General features: G+C 53.8%; 1 long non-coding RNA gene across 1 annotated transcript in view; it reads right to left on the bottom strand.

Moving 5' to 3' along the window:
- Positions 1-15815, bottom strand: part of LOC143173015 (uncharacterized) — a 70402-nt gene extending 54587 nt beyond the window's left edge. The window contains exons 1-2 of the long non-coding RNA XR_012997443.1: positions 15759-15815; positions 14761-14840 (exon numbers count right to left, since the gene is read on the bottom strand). This is a non-coding gene — a long non-coding RNA (uncharacterized LOC143173015). The remainder of the gene's footprint in view (positions 1-14760; positions 14841-15758) is intronic.
- Between the last annotated feature and the right edge of the window lie 5918 nt (positions 15816-21733).

The following is a 21733-nucleotide window of genomic DNA, read 5'->3' as shown; positions in this document are numbered from 1 at the left end:
TTGTGCCGCTCCCTTCTCTCCCCACCGCCCCTTGTGCAGGCTATGGGCGACCGCCTCCACGTCCTCGCTCCTACGGACCACGGGGCATCGTGGCCTGAGCAGGATCTGGTTTGGTTTAGCACCAGGCTTGTACTTTTATGCTGCCCAGGTTTCTCCCTGCCTGTTGCTTTATAATGAGGAATTCTTGGCCACGAAGCCACCTGGCGCTGGGTTTTGCTGGCTGGCAAAGCCAGGGCACGGGAACGCCCCGCTCTGCTGCTCCTCGCAGCAAGCTGCCAGCGAAACGCTGCGGGCAGGGAGAAACAGGCAGCATCCTCCAGCCCTGCCTGCGCTGCCCTTGCGCGAGGTGCCACCAAGCACGCCGGCCGTGGTGCCCACGCTGGTGGTTCTCCCCAAGCCCCATCTCCTAAAGGGCTGTGATTACAGCAGAGTCCCAGCCGCACTCACCCAAAAAATAAAGTCTTAAAAACTTTTCACCCTCGTCATTCCAAAGAAAAGCTCAAAAACATTATGTTTTCCAACGCCCCACCACTGGCCATGAGGTCCACTCTTACCTCTGCTGCAGCCCACGCTCAGCGATGTCCTTTCTTGCTCTTGGGGACCCCTCCATCACATCAGCCTCATGCTGTGGGGTTTCCCCAGAGTCCATCACCAGGATGATCCCCTCCCCTTCTACCCATGAGCTCCTCTCCTCCCTCCCCACAGCTGAGGCTCGTCCTCCAGCTACCTCCAGGTCAGATCCTTCACCTGCAGCTCATGAGCCATCTCCCAAATGCCCAACCACCCTTTCAAGCCCCACCCCGCGGTATCACACATTTTTTCCCCTATCTCTTTTTCCTATTGTTTTGGTATCTCACCCATCACGTCCCCCTCTGTAACAGGACCAGAGCTCACGCTTTATTCCTCACCCAAAACTATCTCCGTGTCTGGGCCACCTTTCACTCCTCTCTTCAGGCATAATGAAAACAAGCAAGTCGCAAATGCCATTTTCTTACAAATTAAGGTAAGAAGCCCACCCTGAAAGGAACCCAAAATCTCTATCACTGCTGCATGGCATATCTTATTAAAAACAAAAACCCAGAGGAACCCCAACTAAACAACTGTCCATCGACGCGAGTTCTCCTCCTACATCCCACGGGCAATTCAAAAGGGCTCAGGCAAGATTAAGCCAAAAGATGGATTGGGGAGTGCGGGAGTCAGGGAAGGGTGAATATTGTGGGACAGATCCACCCTGTTAGGACTTCAGGAGGACTTCAAAAAAGCTGATAACCTAAAGTCAACTTGCCAGCAGAAGCACCCATATCAGTCAGGAAGGCAACCCCAACTGATGTTCCTCTGTACTAATGGAGGGGTTGGAGGGACAGCGAGGACAATTAGGCTGAACAGGGTACAAAGGTTTCTGCTGAGCCCAGGACGACTCCCTGGCTCTCTACTCATCACACTGCGACTCAAAAAATCTCCTGCTTAAATTTAGTTGCCAGCACATCCAAGGCTTGGTCCAGCCTCAGTCCAGGTACTCAAAGCTTATGGTGGAGAAAAGACACCAGGGTGCAGAAAGAGCTGCGTGCAGACATCTGGTTTTGCCTGGAGACGCAGGGCACCCTCATCCAGGGCACTCTCTCCATGCATGGGACCTCCTGGGGCAGAGCAGAGCTGCCCAGACCTAGAAGACAGCACCGATCACCGCTTCCCAGGCTTTGCCCAAGACCATGAGCACACCCTGCCAAGCACTGGGCACAGAAGAGAAGCCACCGAGTCCATCTTCAGCTGGTGCCAAACATCACAGCATCCCTTCAGCCCGAAGCAGTGCTGAGCCCAGCTCAGGGTCTGCTCTCCCTCTACAGACACCAATGCTCCTCTGCCTACTCCAGCCATAAAACCCTCTGCCCACCCCTGGACTGGCTGGGGCCCTCCGTGCTAGGAGCTGCAAAGAAAAAAATCAAAATTATCAATTGCAGCAGACACGTCTAAGTCACATTCTTCTTTTTTCGCATGTCAGAGCTTGCTCCTCTTTAAGGCATTTTTATCTCAGCTCCTTGGACACGGGATGGGGCTCTCCCTCCATCTTGCAGAAAAGAGAGACCACAGCACCTCCCGCATCCCACTGACCCATGTCCCATCCCCGTCTGCACCCAGCCCCAGCTCTCAGAGCCACCCAGCAACCTGGGGACGCGTACAGCTACGCATGGCTGCCTCGCATGGCGGCAGCTCCCTGCTAACAGGACTCCAGCTAATTTGGCTACATCCACATGAGCCATGATAACTACAGCAACGCTATGCCCGAGCGACCTGCCCCGGTCATGGAGGATGCCTGCAGGAGAGCAAGACACACTGCGCGGGCTTCTCTGGGCACCTCCTAAAACCCAAAGCTTCCACCTTTGCTCCTCTTTCAAATAAGGATTTCTAAACTTTCACGTCAGAATGATAAAAAATAAAGCCAGATCTCCACCCCCATCCTTAGTTTAATATAAACTGGAAGACCGTGGGCTTTGCAAAGCTGGGCAGTGAGTTGGGTGATGGAAATGGTCTGGCTTTTTCCCACCGCATCTGTTTCTGCAGGGTTAATGCGCAAGCCCACCACTGCCCCCATCCCCACCGGCAAAGCGGAGGGTGGGCTGGGAGCAAGCACGTGGCTTGGGGATTGCTTTTGGTGCCTTTGTCAGGTCTGACTGAGCCTCAGTGAGCTACAGCCCTTTTGCAAACCAAAACTGGAGGCAGAGGAGGGTCAGAAACGGTGCAGACGTCTCAGGTGACGTTGCACCAGCCTGCACAAGGTCATCTTACTGAGTACGTCTCAGCGAGGTGAACCCCAAGTGAAGACTGAAGATCTGCCACTTCCACATGGATCTCAACCGAGACGGGCTGCAAACCTCCCCCATGGGGCTCTGCAGTGCTCAGCCTGGATTAAGGAGGATTCCCTTTTCCTTTTGCCCTCCGTGAAGACTCATCTCGAGCACCTCCAACTCCAAAGAAGAGCAAAACCTGATTGCTGTCCCTCCAGAAAACGGCAGCAAGTGGAGGCACCAGCAGAGCCCCCTTCCCAAACCCAACCGCACACCAAAGCCACCTACCACAACCCTCCCGCCGGCATCCATCCCTCATCCATGAAGAAAAGCTGCTCCATGCAGATATGCCACCTCCTTTACGTTCCTAATGAATTATTATTGATAACCTGTACAGGTAGCTGGCCATCCAACCTGCCGTGCCTGCAGCGGAGCCTCTTCTTGCTCAGCTGTTGAAAGATCTGACCTGGAGGTGGTGAGATGATGAGCTTCAGCTATGGGGATGGAGGAGGAGAGCCCATGGGCAGGTGGGGAGGGGATCATCCCGGCGATGGACACTGGGGAAGCCCCACAGCAGAAGGCCAACGTGATGGAGAGGTGCCCGAGATGGGGGAGCAGGAGAGGACATCCCTGAGGATGGGGCGCAGCAAGGGGGGAAGATTTAGCCCTGTGGGTGATCTCAGTCACCTGGGTGTCCCCCGGGACCTGAGTCACCAGACACTCATTAGCCACCTCAGCCACCCAAGGCACCACCAGCCCCGGGGCCAGCGCGATGCAGGGAGCCCTGGGGAAGCATTGAAAGGCTGCGTGGAGCCGCCTGCTTCAGACTGCGCTGTCTGAACATTTGCATATTTGGAAAGATATAAAACCATCCCCTAATACTAACAAAAAATAGCTTAAGAGCAAAAGAGAAGTGCAGCTGCAAATATTTTGGGGGTGCGCATCCCATGCTGAACCCACCATGGTGGTTGCCAAAACCCACAAAGATGTCCCCGTCCCCAGGAGTTCGTGGTGGAGCGTGAGATGAGGCAGAGCGTGCAAGGAAAAGGTGTTCAGCTGTGGTACCCAGTGCAGCAGAAAAATGATTTGTGGGGTTTTTTTACGAGCCAGACCTCCACATCGTCCACCCATTTGTTCCCCTCCAGACTCATCCAAACACTCACTACCTGCAAGACCCTTCCCAACAAGGATCAACTTTGTTATGAAAAAGAATAGCGCCCTGGGCAAAATCAGCTTTTTGTCTCCCAAACAGGCAATTATCCCTTGCAAAACTATGTAAGTCTAAAATGCAGGAGAGGCAATATTAAGCTTGACTAAAATGGTGCCTTTAAAGTACAAATTGTTGCAACATGTGAAAATAACATGGGGGATTTGCAGCCGTGGAAAACTGAGACTACTTTTTATTTTATAGTTTCCAAGCATACTGGGCTCCAACAGAGATGACCCTAAAAAAAACACAACTACAGCTGTATTACATACAGCACTCCGTTTTTAGATTAGTTTAACGAAGGTGCAAATGAACTGCTTCCCCGTTCCTCCTGAAGCCCCCATAGATACGCTCTAATTACAACCGAGCAACCTGGATTCCCAAGGTATACCTGTAATATACGTAAAACATAAACCAAACTGCAACATATACCTAATATAGGGTGGTGTGATGCGGCTAAAAATATTCCTGTTGTTTATTTAGGACTGCCTACAGAAGAAAACCCTGATGCTCCTACCTACGTGGCAACCTGGGCATGCTAGATGAATATCAAAACATCTTCATTGCCCACCATCAATACACAGCGCTATTAAGTAGACAGATGCAGACAGAGATTAGGAAACATTTTTGGAGATCATTAGGACAGCCCTTGTAAAGGCACAAGCTTCAGGATGCAATGAACTGCAAGGCAAAACAGAGACTTGAGATTTACATCCCAGATCAGGCTCCGGAGCGTGAAGCAATAACGGTGGTTCTGGATAGCACAGGCAGCAAACTGCAGCTAATGCGACTTCTTCAGACAGGCAAAGCAGGCAGGAATGAAGCAGGCACAGGTCTATGCAGATTCCAGCCATGACACACTCAGCAGAGATTAAAAAGCCTAAGTGCTTTCTAAAGAACAAACAAACAAACAAACAAAAAGCCCCTTTGGTCATTAGTTCATTTATTTTTATATGAAAAAAGAAAATAAGCAGCATCTCCTAGAACAGCTTCAGGGGTGTCCCTCCTGCATGTCTGCTCTCCCCCACAGCCATCAAAAGAACCGAGCTGAAGGTGAAGCAGTTTTCCAGGGGCAGGGAAGCACACAGCTCTGGAAATCCCATGGAAAAATGGATTCCTTCTCATGCCTGAGCATGTCACACCCTCGACCCCTCCTGCCACCGGGATCACCAGCATGTCCTCAGCCAGGACCACAGCTGGCGTGAAACCATCCCAGCATTTTGCAGGAAACGCTGCGCATAAATGCCTGCACAAAACGAATGCAAAATTATGCAGCTAATTTGCATGTGTAATTACTCTGAATTAGTATGCAATTGGCCAATTAGAGTCCCTTCTTGCATGCATGCCATTTCTAAATTCAGGCCTCATCATGGAGTGATCTCCTGGTTTGATAAGCGGTCCAGCCGATGGGCTGTCTCCAGGTTCTGCTCCCAACCTGAAGATCATCCTCCAGCTCCTTCGTGGGCTTCCATCACAGGAACGGGCTAAAAACATTCACTGATCCCAGACAGCTTTCAATAAATTCACAGGATTTTATCTATAAGGGACCTCCAAGATGACCTAACCTCACCTCAACCCGAAGAGCAGAGCCTCATAAAGCCCACGTGTGACATTTGAGCTAAAGCACGTTTTTCAGGAAGACACCCAATCCTGAACTAAAGATGATGGAGAATCCATCCCATCCCTACGCAAGCATGTCAGCAGCCTGCCTGGAAGTTTATACAACATTTGGCACATCCAGTTAAAAGATGCAATGGAAACGCTTTTACTACTCATCCACCGCGCACGTGCTCCGAGGACTGAGAGGGTATCGGGGAGGACCAGCCATCCCCACCAACTTGGAGGCAGCACGTTTCTTCAAACTCCTTTTTCACCTCTAGACGCAACCTGGCAGAGTCCAGCCAGGGAAGAAATAACGAAGGAAAAGAGCCTCCCAACAAACGTGGTTTGAAGCCATCCCTGTGGGACCAGGTGGGCTGCACGGATCTGAGGTAACAGAGAGCAGGAGATGGGGCTTGACCCCGCTCCTTACCCTTCCCCTGGTCCTCTCCTGGGGCTGGGGACCCCGATGACACGCAGCCACTCTTCCAGGGAGAGCTTCTGCGCCCCCGGTTGACTGCGGAGGTCTGGAGTTGATCACGGAGAGAGGAGCCCGGCGAGCTGTGAAGCCCGTTTTGGGGAGCCCGGGGGCCAGCAGGGGAGTGTGGCCATGCCGGACCCCCTTGGCTGTGCGGCATTTTCCTATTGCTGGGGAGGAGGAGGAGGACAGGAGCACCGGGGAATGACTAAGTCCCATTCACAGCACCGGGGTTGCCAGCAACTAGGAGGCACCGACGAGAGACAATAGGGGCCAGGGCCAAAATTGCAGCGGCACCGAGACCACCGGGCCGAGGTGGGCAAGAGGAGGCTCAACACCGTATGGTAGTTAAGCCCCAAGCACCCACTGGCCGCTCCTCTGCCCAAAATCAGGCCCCCGAGGTCCCTCTCAAGGAGGATGCTCATGCAGCAGGACCACCTGTGAAGGCGAGGATGCCCCTACTCATCCCACCAAGGAAGGCATCACCACCCCATGCAGGGTGGGGTGAAGGGGAGCATTCTATCCCCCAAATCCTGCCACCAGCACCCCTATCCCCCCACCCTTGCTCCCCGCACCTCGGTCCCTTTTATCCAGCACCCCTGGGCAGCAACAATGGAAAATTACAGCAGATTTCCCCTCCTACGCTGCACCAGTTCTTGCCAAAGCAGAGGAAACTCGCTCGAGACTGGAAGGTGACTTTAATTTCCTCCTCTGATATTTGGGGGGGGGGGGGGAGAGGGGTTGATTTATTTATTTATTTTTAATGCCTTCGCCTGCCTTTGAGCTACGCCTCCGAGAAGAGGAGCATCCCAATGGCACACTCATCCACAGCTGCTCGAGGAAGGGAGGCTCAGCGCTTGGCACAGCAGCATCCTCCCCAATTGCTCCCATTTCGAAATCCTGAGTGCCTTTTTCCTCTACTCCCCCCGCCCAAAACCAAGCGATCCCACAGTTCAGCTTGGCCACAGGACAAATAGCTCCAATACCGCATGGTTTTTTTCCCCAGCTCTGCAGCAAGCACATCCCGGGGAAGCAGTCCAGGTCCGATACGGATCACGGTGTGAAGAGCCCCTCAGCATCACCAGCCCTGAGATGCCACCACCTCTGGTGGTGTGAGATGTGTGAGATGAGATGCTCATCCACGGCCAGGGCTGATGGCACTTTGCTCTGGGGCTTTGCTAATGGCTCTGATGTGTCTAAAGAAGTCCCAGGTCTGCAGTTAGCTGTTGGTGTAAATAAGGTGACCTCTGAAGCTACATCAGCAACTGCTGTGAAGACACCATCCTCCTCCTCCCCGCTTCTCCCTAGACCGATGCACGTTTAAAACACGATGTGTTTTAACGCGATAGTTTTTCTACCTCTTGCTTTCAGCTGGGATTGCATGCTCAAACCAAGAACAAACAGGTATTTTACAAGGATGGCCGGGCATTTCTTTACAATTCAAAGCCCGATAAAGATAACGGGCTTAGAATAACCCTGCACGCAACGGCCCCGGAGAAGGTCTGCTCCTGAAATCAATGGACTAGCCAGGCGAATAAAATCACTCACACTCGGAAGTGTTGTGAGCTGAGTCCGTAATAAAAGACATAAAAAAAGGCATCAAAAAATAACACAGGCGGTGCTGCAGGAGTACGTACGTACAGGTACAGATGAAGCTGCTGAAGTGGGATACTCAAGTTGCATCAACATCACAAAAAATGAGGTTAGCACCCTCTTTTTCATATTTTGAAGGGGAATCATAAAATGAGTTATTTGTAAAGTGACACTAAACTAATTTACAAGTTGATGTTTATTTTGTGCAGCCTGTCGTTACCATTGGTCACTTTAAATTTACAACCTGAACCCAGTAAATTCCTGCATCGTCATATTAATTGCACATTATCAAAGGGCTCATTTATAGCCTTATCATTTGAAACAGTGATCGTTAAAGAAACCCTGCTGCTTGTTTCCCGCTTACAATTTCACATGGCATCTCTATGCTTCTCAACAGGCTGGCCAAGAAGCGTTTGTCTTCTTGGGGAAAAAAAATAAAAAGATGCTAAAACCGAATATCAGGGATTAATTTAATCAATCCAGGGCACCAACCAACACCAGGTCCGCACCAACGCCTGGTACCTTTGGGTTGAAGAGAAGACCAAGTCCCCCAGTACCAAATTCCAGACCCAAAAAGAAACTCCAAGCTGCAAACATCCAAAAAAGGACGATTTATAAAGGCAAGGCTGACAAGTGGAGCACCGCCGGCAGACAGCAATGCAATAACAACGCTGCCTGCAAATCCCCGCTGAGCAACTGCAGTGACTATCATCAGTCATGTTTCTCTTCTCCTCCACTTAATAGACAATCAAGATGCTTAAAAGTGACAATGAATACCTCAAATGGTTTCTCTCACAGCCCTCTCAGTGTCACCATGATTGACTTCTGGAACTTAATTCTCAAGCTGCAAACAGTCACCAATTTTTGTGAATCTTCTGGATGTTAACCTCAAGCTCACTGCTGACCTAGCTGAGGTCGCTGTGCTCCTGCCCACTCTTTTTTGGTTTTACTTCGATTGTGTGTTCATCACAGAGCAGGGCAACCTAAAAATAAATCCCCCAAAGGGATTTATATTTAAAAGTTGCCAATGGTTTCTCACTCGTGACCCTGTGCCAAGGTACAACATGCTCTACAGAAGGGCTCGTCTTCGTTGCAGTCATGGAGTTCATCACCTGCCAATTAGCTTGAGGTCCATACATTTGCTAATGCTGATTTGGTTACTCCCATCAGATTTGATCAAGCATGACACTAGGCAAAACCTAGAGAAAGGAGAAGGCCTGAGCCAATAAATAAATAAAAATATTATTTTTGGATTAAACCGAAAAAAGAGGGCAAGAAGTAAACTTTTCTCCTCCCTCCCAACCTCCTCTGCTGCAACATGATGCAATGAGAAGGTTCAGATAGCATTGGAAAGGCTCCTTCCACCAGGAACAGAGCTCAAGAGGTCCTACAGGACCAAAGGCCATCTTGCAGACTGGTGAATCTCATCTGCACTAGACCCAAAATCTGCAAGAAGTAGCCACAACAGGTTGGGAGACACCACTTTTCTCAGCAAATCAGTACCCCGTAAGGTTACTCAGGCTTTCTAGAGCATCGTTCACCCCACAACCCAAAAGGTCCCATGTCCCTCTTGGGGGTGCTTGGCTGGCAGAGGTGACAGCTTTCAGATAAGCCAGAAAGCTGCTGGGTTTGCCCACTGGAAGACACAAATAAAATGTCCACATCATGTTCATAGGAGGTGTCCTGGACAATTTCCAATAGGGTTCATCCTATTTGTGGACGCAAATTTTCCCTGCAGCTCCAAGTGGAGGCAGTAATTCTGCATTTCAGGTCCTGAACCCTGGTGTGGTTTTGTTATTAAACAGTTGATGCTGTCTTGAAGCCTGGGAGTGACGTTTTATGTGCATATGACAGTTTATAGAACATTTAGGCGTCATTTCTAATGAACGGCCCTGCATAAATGTTAGATCTCCAACCCGTCACTCTTGCAAATACTATTATTTCTTTTCTTATTTATTTGTATTGCAGTAATTCATTCAGGTGCCAACCACGACCGAGGCCATGCTATCGATATGCAGCCTGACAGCAGCAGCAAGAGACAGCACCGGCTCTACAGACCACACAGGAGAAAAGAAAGCACCACGACTGGCGTTTCACAGGTGGGGAATGGAGGTGAAACCAGATGATGTCCCCAAATCCCAAGGAAAGCCCCAGCAAAATGAACAGAAGGAGAACCCTGGTCTCCAGAGCACCCATCTAAGTGTTTAACCAGAAGAGGACCACAGAAGCCCCATCTCAGGCAGAACAAGGAGTCTCAGACAGACCTTTCATATTGAGATGCATGTCCCACCAGAATACCTGGACATGACAAGAGCAACTGGAGGCTATCAGCTCCTACCTCTGCAAAGCCAGACCCAGATAAAGCTGTCCTAGCTGGGACAGCCTCCCTGCCTGCCCCAGAGACCTGCTTCCCTGTAGGAACGACAAGCACACCCAACACGTGCTCCAGCGCTGGTTTGTATGGACCGCCAGGATGAGATGCTATCAGCCCATACTGCTCCTCTTCTCTGCAGAGTGCCCCGAGGCAGCGTGCAAGTCCTGCTGCTGGTGAGCAATGCAGGAGCGGTGGGTGGATTCGCAGTATCCCAGCTCTGGTCTGGCAAGGTGCGGACCTGCACCACGCTTGACCTTGACGAAGCCAACATGCTGTCCAAAAGCAGGTTGATGGGGCCCACCAGCACCCATGAGGATGTGGGCTAACTCCACACCTGTGGCCAGGCCCTGTGTCACCTCCTCTACCCGTGCCAGATGTTTGTCCCACTGCATGAAGGACCGTGCGTGTGGACAACCACCACTGCCACGGGTGACAACAAGCCGCTGCCACCCCGAGCCACAGCAGCCAAGGTGTCACCAGGATGGGCTGGACCTCCAAGCCATTGGTGTCTGCCAAGAGCCTGGTCCTGCTCCCTGGGAATTGCACCACCATCTGCCACGGAGGCAGAGCCGGCTCCTGGTTCTCCTTGCCACCAGGAACAAGCAGTGTCATCTCACCCTTTGGAAGTCTTTCTTCTGAGCCCTGCTCTTACAGCAACTCCCTTTGCTCCTGGAGATCCACTGGAGAGGAAACCAGCAGCCTGGCAAGCCCCACCGCTCCCCACCCGCCTGCTCCTTCCTCCTCCTCCTCCAAAAAAAAAAGGCAAACCCTTTCAGACCAACCAGCTTAGGTAAACAAGCCAACGCACCTCCTCCCAATGACGACAACGGAGAACTAAGATCTAATTAAATAAATTAAACAGATTCATAAGACCAGGGAGGGTTGTTTCTTCGAGCTGGTCACGGTGAGATTAAAAAGCACAGCGAGACCCGGATCCCTTTTCACCGGAGCGCTGTAAAACAAGTGGCACAGACCCAGCAGAGCTTAAAATACACGGCAGGGCACACCCTTCCCTCCAAACACACCTGCCACTTCCCGCCCCCCCTCTTTTTTCTCTCCCACATCCTCTCTGGAAAAGCCAAACTTCATTCATTACAGAACCGAACTATTTCCTTTTTTTTCCTAATATTTCTTTTTTTTTTTTTTTTAATAGGCGACCATCTGGGAGCGGGGAGGGGAACAGAAGCCTGTAGCTCTTCAGACACAATAAAAAAAAATAAATAAATGTATGATTAAAACCAAAACGCATAAACAAACAAACCATGTTACCCAGAATAATGACTTCGGGGAAAAGCGCCAAAAAAATTGTATAAGCTTCTGGAGCGTGGCAGGAGAAGAGAACAGAGAGTCCTCGCAGCCGAGGAGAGCGTGCCGCTGCGGTGGGACGGCAGCTGGGACAGCAGGGATGCTCTGGGCAAGCCAGGAAGGCGAAGGGTTTCACATAGATTTAGCTGCCTAAATATGTCTTCAGGCACCTGGTTCTGGTAATTGCAAAGCCCCAGTCTAGGCAAACTCAGAACCTTCCGATAGGGCGTAATTGCCCCTCTGCTGCGCTCTGCTGAGACCCCCCCTGGAGCACTGCGTCCAGCTCTGGAGCCCTCAGCATAAGAAAGACACGGACCTGTTGGAGCGGGTCCAGAGGAGGGTCACGAAAATGATCAGGGGGATGGAACAGCTCTGCTATGAGGACAGGCTGAGAGAGTTGGGGTTGTCCAGCCTGGAGAAGAGAAGGCTCCGGAGAGACCTTATTGCGGCCTTTCAGTACTTGAAGGGGGCTTATAAGAAAGTCCAACCCCCCTGCAACGAGCAGGGACATCTTCAACTAGATCAGGTCGCTCAGAGCCCCATCCAACCTGACCTGGAATGTTTCCAGGGATGGGGCATCCACCCCCTCTCTGGGCAACCTGGGCCAGTGTTTCACCACCCTCAGCGTAAAACATTTCTTCCTTCTATCTAGTCGGAATCCACCCTCTTTTAGTTTAAAACCATTTCCCCTTGTTCTATCACTACAGGTCCTAGTAAAAAGTCTGTCTCTGTTTTTCTTATCAGCCCCCTTTAAGTACTGAAAGGCTGCAATAAGGTCTCCCCGGAGCCTTCTCTTCTCCAGGCTGGACAACCCCAACTCTCTCAGCCTGTCCTCAGAGCAGAGGTGTTCCAGCCCTATGATCATTTTCGTGACCCTCTTCTGGACCTGCTCCAACAGGTCCGTGTCTTTCTTATGCTGAGGGCTCCAGAGCTGGAGGCAGTGCTCCAGGGGGGGTCTCACCAGAGCAGAGCAGAGGGGCAGAATCCCCTCCCTCGCCCTGCTGGCCACGCTGCTTTGGATGCAGCCCAGGATAGAATTGGCCTTTTGGGCTGTGAGCGCACATTGCTGGCTCATGTCCAGCTCTTCACCCACCAGTACCCCCAAGTCCTTCTCGGCAGGGCTGCTCTCCATCCCTTCATCCCCCAGCCTGGATTGATACCGGGGGTTGCCCCGACCCAGGGGCAGGACCTTGCACTTGGCCTTGTCGAACCTCATGAGGTTCACATGAGCCCACTTCTCCAGCTTGTCCAGGTCCCTCTGGATGGCATCCCGTCCCTCTGGCGTGTCGACCGCACCACTCAGCTTGGTGTCATGTGCAAATATAAACCCCTCTGAGCTAGTCTGGTTTTATAGCTTCATCATTTTCGGCAGCAGCATGCAATATTCTGTAGCGAAGACAGTGGGCATGCAGGGCGGTCGGCATTACCCAGAACCAAGCTGACGTTCCCCTGAAAAACAGGGAGCACAGAGGGATGCACCTATTGCTCCTGCCCTAGGAAGGAAGCATTTGGGGGGGGGATGCTTTGAACCCAAGGGTTTCCACCCTGATGCAGCACCCTAAAAATAACAGGGTGCAAGAGCCACGTGAAAATTACGGTGAGGAGGAGGGGGGCGGCGTGCAGCATTGAGACAGGGCTAGCAGAAAACGCAGGCAGTGCAGGCAGCCACACTCCTGAGATACCGACACTGCAGCAGAGAAGACAAATGACAGGCCCAAGGCCACGCAGCGAGGCAGTGTCCCCTCTACGTGACTTTCAGTCCCTGCTCCAGCACACGATCGCCAAGGGATCCTTCAACAAAATGTTGTATTGGCTTCAAAATAGTGTGATTTATTTTATTCCCATACGCACACGCACACACATAAATGCACACTTTTTTTGCCTCCTCCTTTCTTATCTTTCCAGACGCACTCAAGCGCACTTCAAAACCTCTCTGAATAACCAGAAAAAGTAAAAACTTCGTATTTCTCCACTAAAGGAGACCTCGTAGGGGTTGACTTGGCTCCAGGAGCCGGGGCTTTGCACGAAGCAGGATGCTGCCAACAGCCCCCCTGGAAAATCAGTGCCTGTATTTACAACAGCACGCCGGGAGATACTGCAAATATTTCCTAGAAGCTATAAAACCCACCCCGATGGCTGACGATTGCAATGGGAGCGGGGATGAATTAGCTGAAGTCTGTCACTTGGAGAAGTCACGCTGGAGGAGTTCCATCCAGGTAATCCATCTTTCTGCTGTGTTATACAATGACACGGTAATGGCCAGCCCGGAGGGATTTCCTTCAGGAAAACTCAACTGTTACTAAAATGGTAAGTTAATACCGAGCAAGAACTCAACCGCCGCTAGACCGAGGGATGGGCACGACAGGGAATAAAATATTACAGTCCCCATTCAAATATTTTTATTTAGAAGAGCAGAAATAAATAGACCTATCTGCAGGCTGCAAAGAGAGGAGGCTGCGATTAATAGAAAAGAAAAAACCTGCGCACATCGATTCCTTCTTTGCCATTTTTCCTAAGAAATAGCCTGGCACGGCTGTGCTGACGGGTAGCTGGGGTGGAGGAGGGCACGCTGCCTGGCTCTCGTAGGGACACAGGACACAAATCTGAGCTCAGGCTCTGCGCTTTTGTGTTGATTAAAAAAAAAAAAAAAAAAAAGAACAAGAAAGAAAGAAAGCCAGAAAAGTTATGTAGCTAATAAAGGGCTCTATTGTGCCATCAATTTTTTAAGCTTTAATGATTTCGGGAGGAAGTTCAGCTCAGCAATCAATAGCACAATATAGGCAGGAGGGCTCGGAGGAAATTCAGCGCCGGAGCTGCGGCCAGGGCTGGTGGAAAGGGGGGTTCAGAGGAAAGGGGGTTCCCCTTGCTCAGGGCAGAGGGGGGCTCCCGGGACCCCGCACAGGCTGGGCCTGTCCCCTGCCCCGCACAGCTCCCCGTCCTGTTTAGCCGGCACGGTGCGAGCTCCCCCTCCTGCCACACGGCGTGTGCGGCCGGGGGACAGCGGGGACTTTTGGGGACGCTAGGACCGCTGCCAGCAGCGCAGGAGGTGGCAAAGCACCCACATCGGCTGGGATGTTTGCCCCACGCTCCCCGCACCCGGGCTGAGCCCGTCCCGGGGATGCTCGCCCCACGCTGAGCCCATCCCGGGGATGCTCGCCCCACGCTCCCCGCACCCGGGCTGAGCCCGTCCCGGGGATGCTCGCCCCACGCTGAGCCCATCCCGGGGATGCTCGCCCCACGCTCCCCGCACCCGGGCTGAGCCCGTCCCGGGGATGCTCACCACCAGGCCCACCGGTCCCTGGGCACCGCGGCCGGGGGCATGCCGGCAGTCCCCCCCAGGTCCCCCTCCTCCGGGCAGCCCACCCAGAGGGCAGCCAGCCCCGCTCCTGCCCGCGGCAGGAGCACACGCCGGCAGACATACCGCATCGCCGAGGCTCGGTGCTGCCGCTGGGGAGGCAGGACGCGGGGGTTATCTGGTGGATCCTGAGGCGCCAGGCAAACCTAAGTGACACGGTGATACAGCGTGAAGCCCTTCAGCGTCAGCGGGGACAACGCCTCGCCCGAGGTGCCACCCTAACCCCGTGCACAAGCCACAACCGCCTCCGAGTTTACACGGGCTCAGGCAGCAGCCGGATAAATAACCGGAATAAAAAACCACCGAGGACTCCCCAGCACCACGGGGGCGGGGGGGGACGGGACCCTGAGCCACCGGGTCCCTGCCCCGGTGCAAGGTGCAGAGGAGAAGGGATGGGCCGCGATGGGGTCACCCCCCGCATCCTATCCTTAATTTCAAGTAAAAGCTGATCCTGTAAGTCAGCGTGCGCTTGGCAGCGCTGAGGATCACGTCGGCTGCAGCGCGAGCAACCGCAGGCAGCAGCAACTCCAGCGAAAGTTTTGCCACAATACCAAAAAAAAAAAAAAAATTAATAATTAATCAACCAAAAAATTAATAATAGCAATTATTCAACAAAAAGAAGGGGGGGGGGGAATAGCAGACCTGGAAGCCAGGGGTGACGGTGACAGCGGCAGCGGTGCTGCCTCTGCGTGATGCTGCCGCAGCTCGGGGACCCACCGGTGCTGCGACCCCGCCGGGAGAACCAGGCACCTTCCTCCCGGTCCCGGGGAGGGGAGGGAGGGAGGGGAGGCTGCCGCCGCCGCCGCCGCCTCCCCACGCAGGAGGGTCCACGCGGGGTGGGGAGGAGGGCGCTGGGGGTGGGGTGGGGGGGCCCCGTCCCGCCAGGGCAGCCCCCCGGTCCCCCGTCGGTGCAGGCAGCAGGCGGGGGACCCCGAGCGCCGTTTCTCCCCCCCCCCCCCACCCACGACGCCCCCCGGTACGGGAATTCCGGTGGGACCGGGCAGGAGGAAATGGGGCTTTTTTTACATATATATATATTAAATAAAATAAGAAAAAGAACTTACCGTCTAAAATGAAATTAAAAGGGAGGGAGCCCCGGCGGCGCGGAGCGGGGGGGGGAGCATCGCCCCGTCGGTGGGACGGGACGGGGCGGGGCGGGACGGGGCGGGACGGGACAGCGGCAGCGCGGCGCACCTCGGGGGGGCGGCGGCTGAGGGACGGGGTGGGGACGGGGAACACGACAGGGACGCGGACCCACCTGCGTGCCGGCAGCCGCCCCCCCGGTCCGCCCGCCCGCCCGCCCGCCCCGTCCGCCGGCGGCGGCGGCGGCGCTGACCCCCGGCTGGCGGCGGCTCCCGGCGGCGGCGAGCGAAGGGCCCGGATGTCGGTAGCCCGCTCCCTCCCCTCAGCGCCGCTCGCTCGCTCGCTCGCTCGTCCCCCGCCACCGCCGCCGCCGCCGCCGCCGCAGCCCGGGGCGGCCCCACCCCCGACGGGAGGGGGGGGGGGTGTCACCGACCGCGGGGAGGGGGGGGGGGGTGTGAGGGGGGTCCCGCCGCCCTGCCCGCCCCGTCGGGGCGCCGCGCGGTGCCACGTGGGACCGGCCGGGGGGGGGGGGGGGGGCGCCCCTCCCTCCTCCCCCCCGCGGCGGGCTTGACAGGTCCACGCGACCAAACAAACCCCGGCGGACGGGCGGGCGGCTCGGCCAATCGGGGCGGGGGGGCGGGGCCGGCGGCCGCCCGAGGGGAGCGCGGCGGCCGCGGCGCCCCGGGGTCTGAGCGCCGCCCGCTCCCCTCCGCCTGGGGGCCGGGGCGGCGGGAAGCGCCGCCCGCCTTCCCCTCCCGGCCCTCAGGGGCTCTCTGAGGGGGAACAACGGCCACCAACGCGAGTGGGGTCGCAGCGGGGCACGGGCGGGACGCGGAGGCACGATCCCCTCAGCCCCGCCGCCGCTGTGCCTGAGGGAGCGGGGGGGGCGGGGAGCCCGCCCCGTAGCCGGGCTGCGGGCTGGCATCAGGCCCCGGCGCAGCAAACGGGCAGGGTTTGGGGAAGCCGGTGCCGTTGGGAAGGGGGAGCTCCCCGGCGTCCACCTTCAGCCCCCCCCCCCCCTGCCGCCGGTCACCGGCCTTCAGGGCCGCTGAAGAGGTTTGCAGGGCTGACGGTGGAAATGCCGTGCCCTCTGGAGAAAAACTGAAGCGAGCTGTCATGTCCCGGGCTATTGGAGAATTCCAGCCGAATAAACCCTCAGATGGGGAAAAAAAAAACCCAAAATACAGAGCGGCAGCGCTGTTTCTAACATCGTCATCCCGCCGCGAGACCCCCGGGTCCCGCTGGCGGGCAAGAGCACGGTGGGGTGGGGTACATCTGACGGCATTGCCCCCGTCTCCCTGGGGATCTAGCCGGCCTGGATCCCCTCTGCATCCCCTTCCTAATTGTCCGCCTGCATTCTCCAGTGCTCTGGGAAAGGGGATTTAAGAGAAAAGTTCTTCTTCTGAGGAAAAAAAAAAAAAAAACTTCCTGAAAGGATCAGTTTCCATGTTCACGCGGATCACAAGCTTAGGGTGCCACCTGCCCCGTGTTTCGTTATACCGACATCATCCCTGAAGCCAACCTGACAAAACTTGGGGGCGATCCCGTGTCGCTCGTCAGCCTCTTAAGGGTTGGGCTGTGAGGAAATGAAATACGACTTGCAGAGAAAGTAGGCAAAGAAGGCACCTAAATCCAGCTCACACCGTGAAATCAGGATAGCAAGAAGTCTTTTACTTTATACATTTAATTTTTTACTTTATACATTTAAGCAGCTCGGTCCCAAAACTGGTATTACGAAGGAAAAAATATCGAGGTCCTGACAGCAGGTTTTTTTTGATGGTTGTTTTCTTTGGCAGGCTGTTGTTTCGGGGATTTGGGATTTTTGATTTTTTTTTTTTTTTTTTTTTAAGTCAGACCTCGCCAAAATCACAATTTGTTTTTATTTCATCTGGCAGCCTACCCCGTCATCAGGCTTCCGTGCTTTCCCACTGGGTCCCTGAGTGCAGTCGGCACGATGCTGAGTCATGGAAGAACATTGTCGGCTTAAATTATTTGAGTCTTCACCCTCAATATCAGCTATTTGGGGCGGGGGGTGTCCTCCCCATGTGCGTCTAGAACATTTCCAACATATTTGAACACTATTTTCCAGGATTTCTGTGGTGGATGCGGCAAACTTTCATCAAATGTTTTCAGTGAAACGCCATTTCAAGCTGTTCCTTTAGGGTACGTTGTTCCGCCGTCCGTCTGTTTCAGGTGGAGGACCCTGGCACGGCGATGCTGCGGTTCAGCCTGGGATCTCTGCTCTAAGGCCGAGTATAACCATTGCTAACTGCTGATCCAGCCCGGGATCTGACTCTGAATGCGTTACTTAGTCAAAACTCTCCGATTTCAGTGGAAATCCTTCATTACTAGTGCATTTTTAGATTTAAAGGGAAGATTTAAATCAGAAAGGCAGGAGCAGCGGCTGTGACTTTTCTCCGCTGATGCAGGAGTGTCTGTTCCCGACAGAAAGCGGAGGCAGGATTTGGGGATACCACCCAAAGAACCGCAGAGAGCTTTTCGCATGATAAAACTATGGGTCCTCTGTATCATCTGGTTTTGGAGAGGAAGGATGCAAGGGGTGGGCAGACGTGAAGGACCAGCAGCCCTTTTCCATCCAGAGGAAGGATGCGGTCCAGCTATAGAAGCTCTCCATAGGGGACAGAGGGGATTTTCCCCAGGGAGGCTTCCAGCCTCCCTGGGGAAAATCCCCGCTGTCCCCTATGGAAAACCCCCAAGCTTTATCTTGTTCTCTAGATCCAGAGTCAGCACCTGATTATTTTTAAAATAACAAGCTCGTGTAAAACATGCTGACAGGAACAATGTGATGCTACCCCCTGATCACCCCGGTACATGTCCTGCCTTCAAAAATCCATCCAGATGATACTGCCTTCCCAAGCATCCAAACCCGCTGCGGCAAAAGCATCTTGGAGAGAGTGCGTGACACAAGACAGACGTGCGCTAAGGACTCCCGCACGCCTTCGTCCGGCAAACACTCACCGGCATGGCAGGCGAGAGGCTGCGAGGGAGGGCAGCTTTAGACAAGGCTTGTCACGAGGCGGAAAGTGCCGCTCGTATCCGCTCGTGATTGTTTTCTCCTCCTGCCCAGCCACAGGCAAACTTGAGATGGGACCAAACCAAAGAAGACCTTGGCCTGTGATTAGGCATGGATAAAATAGAAACATAACTCTTCTGCTTCCCTTTGCATCTAGTTGTGTCAGGGTTCTGAGTGCACTAATTGGCCTTAGTTACCCTGACCAACCTCACCGCCACCGATGCATCCTTCACTCATTAGTCCAGAGGCTCCACTTAAGCTCAGGCCTGGGCACCTAGACCTTGCCAGAGCTGTGTTGTAGGAGCACCTATCTGTAGTCCTGCCTGTGGTCCCGTGTCTTGGATCAGTGTCAGACCTATGTTGTAGCCTTGTATCCCGTCCTCCTGCTGTTCCCAAGCGGTCCCTGGACCCAGTTCATCCCCTCACCTTGCCTGGGACTCTCGGTCATTCCTTTTTACCAGCACCTGGCCCCGCCAGCCCTCTTCAGATCTGGCAGGACTGCGTCCCGGCCAGCGAAGGCACCGCCTGCGCTGTGGACACCCTTGGCACTTGACTCACCTCCCCTTGGCAGGAAGGATCACTGAACCTGAACGCACCACAGCACCTGGGAACCATGTTGCATGAGCACCCTGCTTCTAGACCATGTTCCCTACCTAGCTCTCCAAGGCACGTATGGCAGCTCTTGTGGCTGTTCGACTTGTGAAGACTTTGGCATGTGATTTATGGGGTCAGGAAGACGTGGCCACCCCTGCCTTACTGCCATGTTCGTTCCACTTGTACTTACAGAGGTCTTTGGTCAACTCAAGTACTCTCAGGCATTTGCCTAGAGATTTCTGACGTGCCAAGTTTATCCCCTCCTAAGAGCGGCAAACTCGGCTCTGTTAGAGCGGGCTCAACTCTGGCATTTGCTTGTAATGTGATTGAGTGTGGGAATTGGCAGGAGAGGTAAGGAGCTACCTCATCTTCATGCACATGATCAATAGCAAATAATTACTTAAAAAGTAAAGTAGTTGATGGTGGTTTTGTAGGGCAAGACATGCCCTGCATTTTCAGTCTTTGATTCATACTGCTTAATGTGCCATGAGATGGAGCTCAGCGAGTGACTCACGTAAAAGCTCTCCAGTAGCTCCTGGTGCTACCTCTTCAGCAAGTGCGTCACGGTTGCTTCAGCATGTCTGCGTCTGTTCTCCATCCCAGCTCTGCAAGGTTTCAAGGCCCTGTTAGGGAAATCCCGAAGCCCAGACCTTGGAGGGATGGCACCAAAGCATCTGTGGGGCTCTTGCCAGGATCTATAGTCTGGATTAGGTCCAGCCTGCATGAGGCAGAGTGTCGTACAGCCCGGTCCTCCTGCGGATGTCCCATCTGGATGCTAGAGCCCCAAACTAACAGCCGGCAGCGTGGATAGGAAACCCACGGCTAGGGGAGCGCAAGCTGTGGCAACTCACTCCATCTTGCAGGAGAGAGGAACCTCGCTCGTAGCTTCCATCGTGTTTATGTGAGGGTCTGGCCATTCCTGTTTGAAGGCAATGGCATACCAAAAGCGCGTTCTCCAAATTTACATCGCCACGTCCACCACAGATACACATCGGTGCTTCTGAACTGTCGGCCTTTCTAAACGTTCGAGTGCTCCCGCTCAAGTGCAGGATTCAGCCAAGAAATCTCACGGTCCTTCTCTTACCATTGCAACATTATTTGCTTTACTCCAATAACCTGGTCATGGATTTTGGTCTGTAGCTGCCTGTTTAAACGAGTGACAAAGCTGGATAGGATTCTTTCCTACTTTATTTATACATTGAGGATGCGGGGAGTGTTCCTTCACCGATACCTCCTGTTCTTCCCTTGCACTGACAGCAGTCTAACTCTGCTCGCTTCCCTGGAGCTACCCTGGGGTTTCTGTCGGTTTGGGTGGGATGAGGGGGTCAGGAGGCCTTGGAGAAGAGGTAGGAATTGAGAGGCGCTGCAACCAGGCTGCTTTAGCTGGGAGGAGGGAAGCGCAGAGGGAGGGCAGCAACCGACCTGGGGCTCGTGAGATCTCGGGTCAACGATGGCCTAAACTACCCTGCCTGAGTTTGCAGTGAGACGGAAGCACTCGCATGTTGACCGTACGCCAGACTGCTGCTCAGTAGTTAATTACTGGCCCCCAGCACAGACTCCAAACCTTCTCCTAATCATATTTCCCACCTAGAGCCCTCCTCGTCCTTAGGTTTATGCCGCCTCAAATATTGCTCACAGCTACGGCTCTGGTCCCCTCGCTACAGCATGATAATTAACGCCTGGTAGACTTCAGCCTGGCACATGGAAGTAAAACCTGCTCAAGCGCTAACGTGCACTCGGTGCCAGACTACGCGCGCTGTGTGGGAATAGTTTTGGCCATCGTTCCTGCAACTGGAGTACGTCTCGCACAGTGAATAGGAGAGCTGGGATAGTGATGCTGGTGGACCTAACACAGTCCAAGTCCATCAGGACATGCAAGCCAGGCTTTGCCAGGGCGACCTGTCCCTGGTATGATGATTCTCTCAAGCTAATGCTTAAAGATTGCGTCACGGCCAGCCGACCAAACCTCTCTGCACCCATCTGCAGCACGGTCAGCTCTTCTTTCACTTTGCCTCCTCTCTCAAATGAGGTGGCAATCCTCTCTTCCTCCAACGATGTTTAGCCCAGCGGGTCTGCATTTTCAGTGTGCTATTCAAAGGCTGCATTAATGTTGATGATAATAAAGTGTCCTTGGAGATGCAGGAAGGCAGCCATGGGTGTAGCACAGGCTCCACTGAAGCCACTGTCAAATCTGATTTCTGATCAATGCACCAACTGCTCTGATGCATCACTGAAGAATCACGGGGCAGCGAGGAACGTAGCCTGATACATGCAGTGAAGGAAGCAAAACAGGAGAACCCCCGAAATCCTGCTTGTGAAGCTGCCTGG

Source organism: Aptenodytes patagonicus, chromosome Z (genome assembly GCF_965638725.1).
Source record: "Aptenodytes patagonicus chromosome Z, bAptPat1.pri.cur, whole genome shotgun sequence".
NCBI lineage: Eukaryota > Metazoa > Chordata > Aves > Sphenisciformes > Spheniscidae > Aptenodytes > Aptenodytes patagonicus.
The sequence above is the reverse complement of the archived record's forward strand: the minus strand, read 5'-3'. Positions and strand labels throughout refer to the sequence as shown.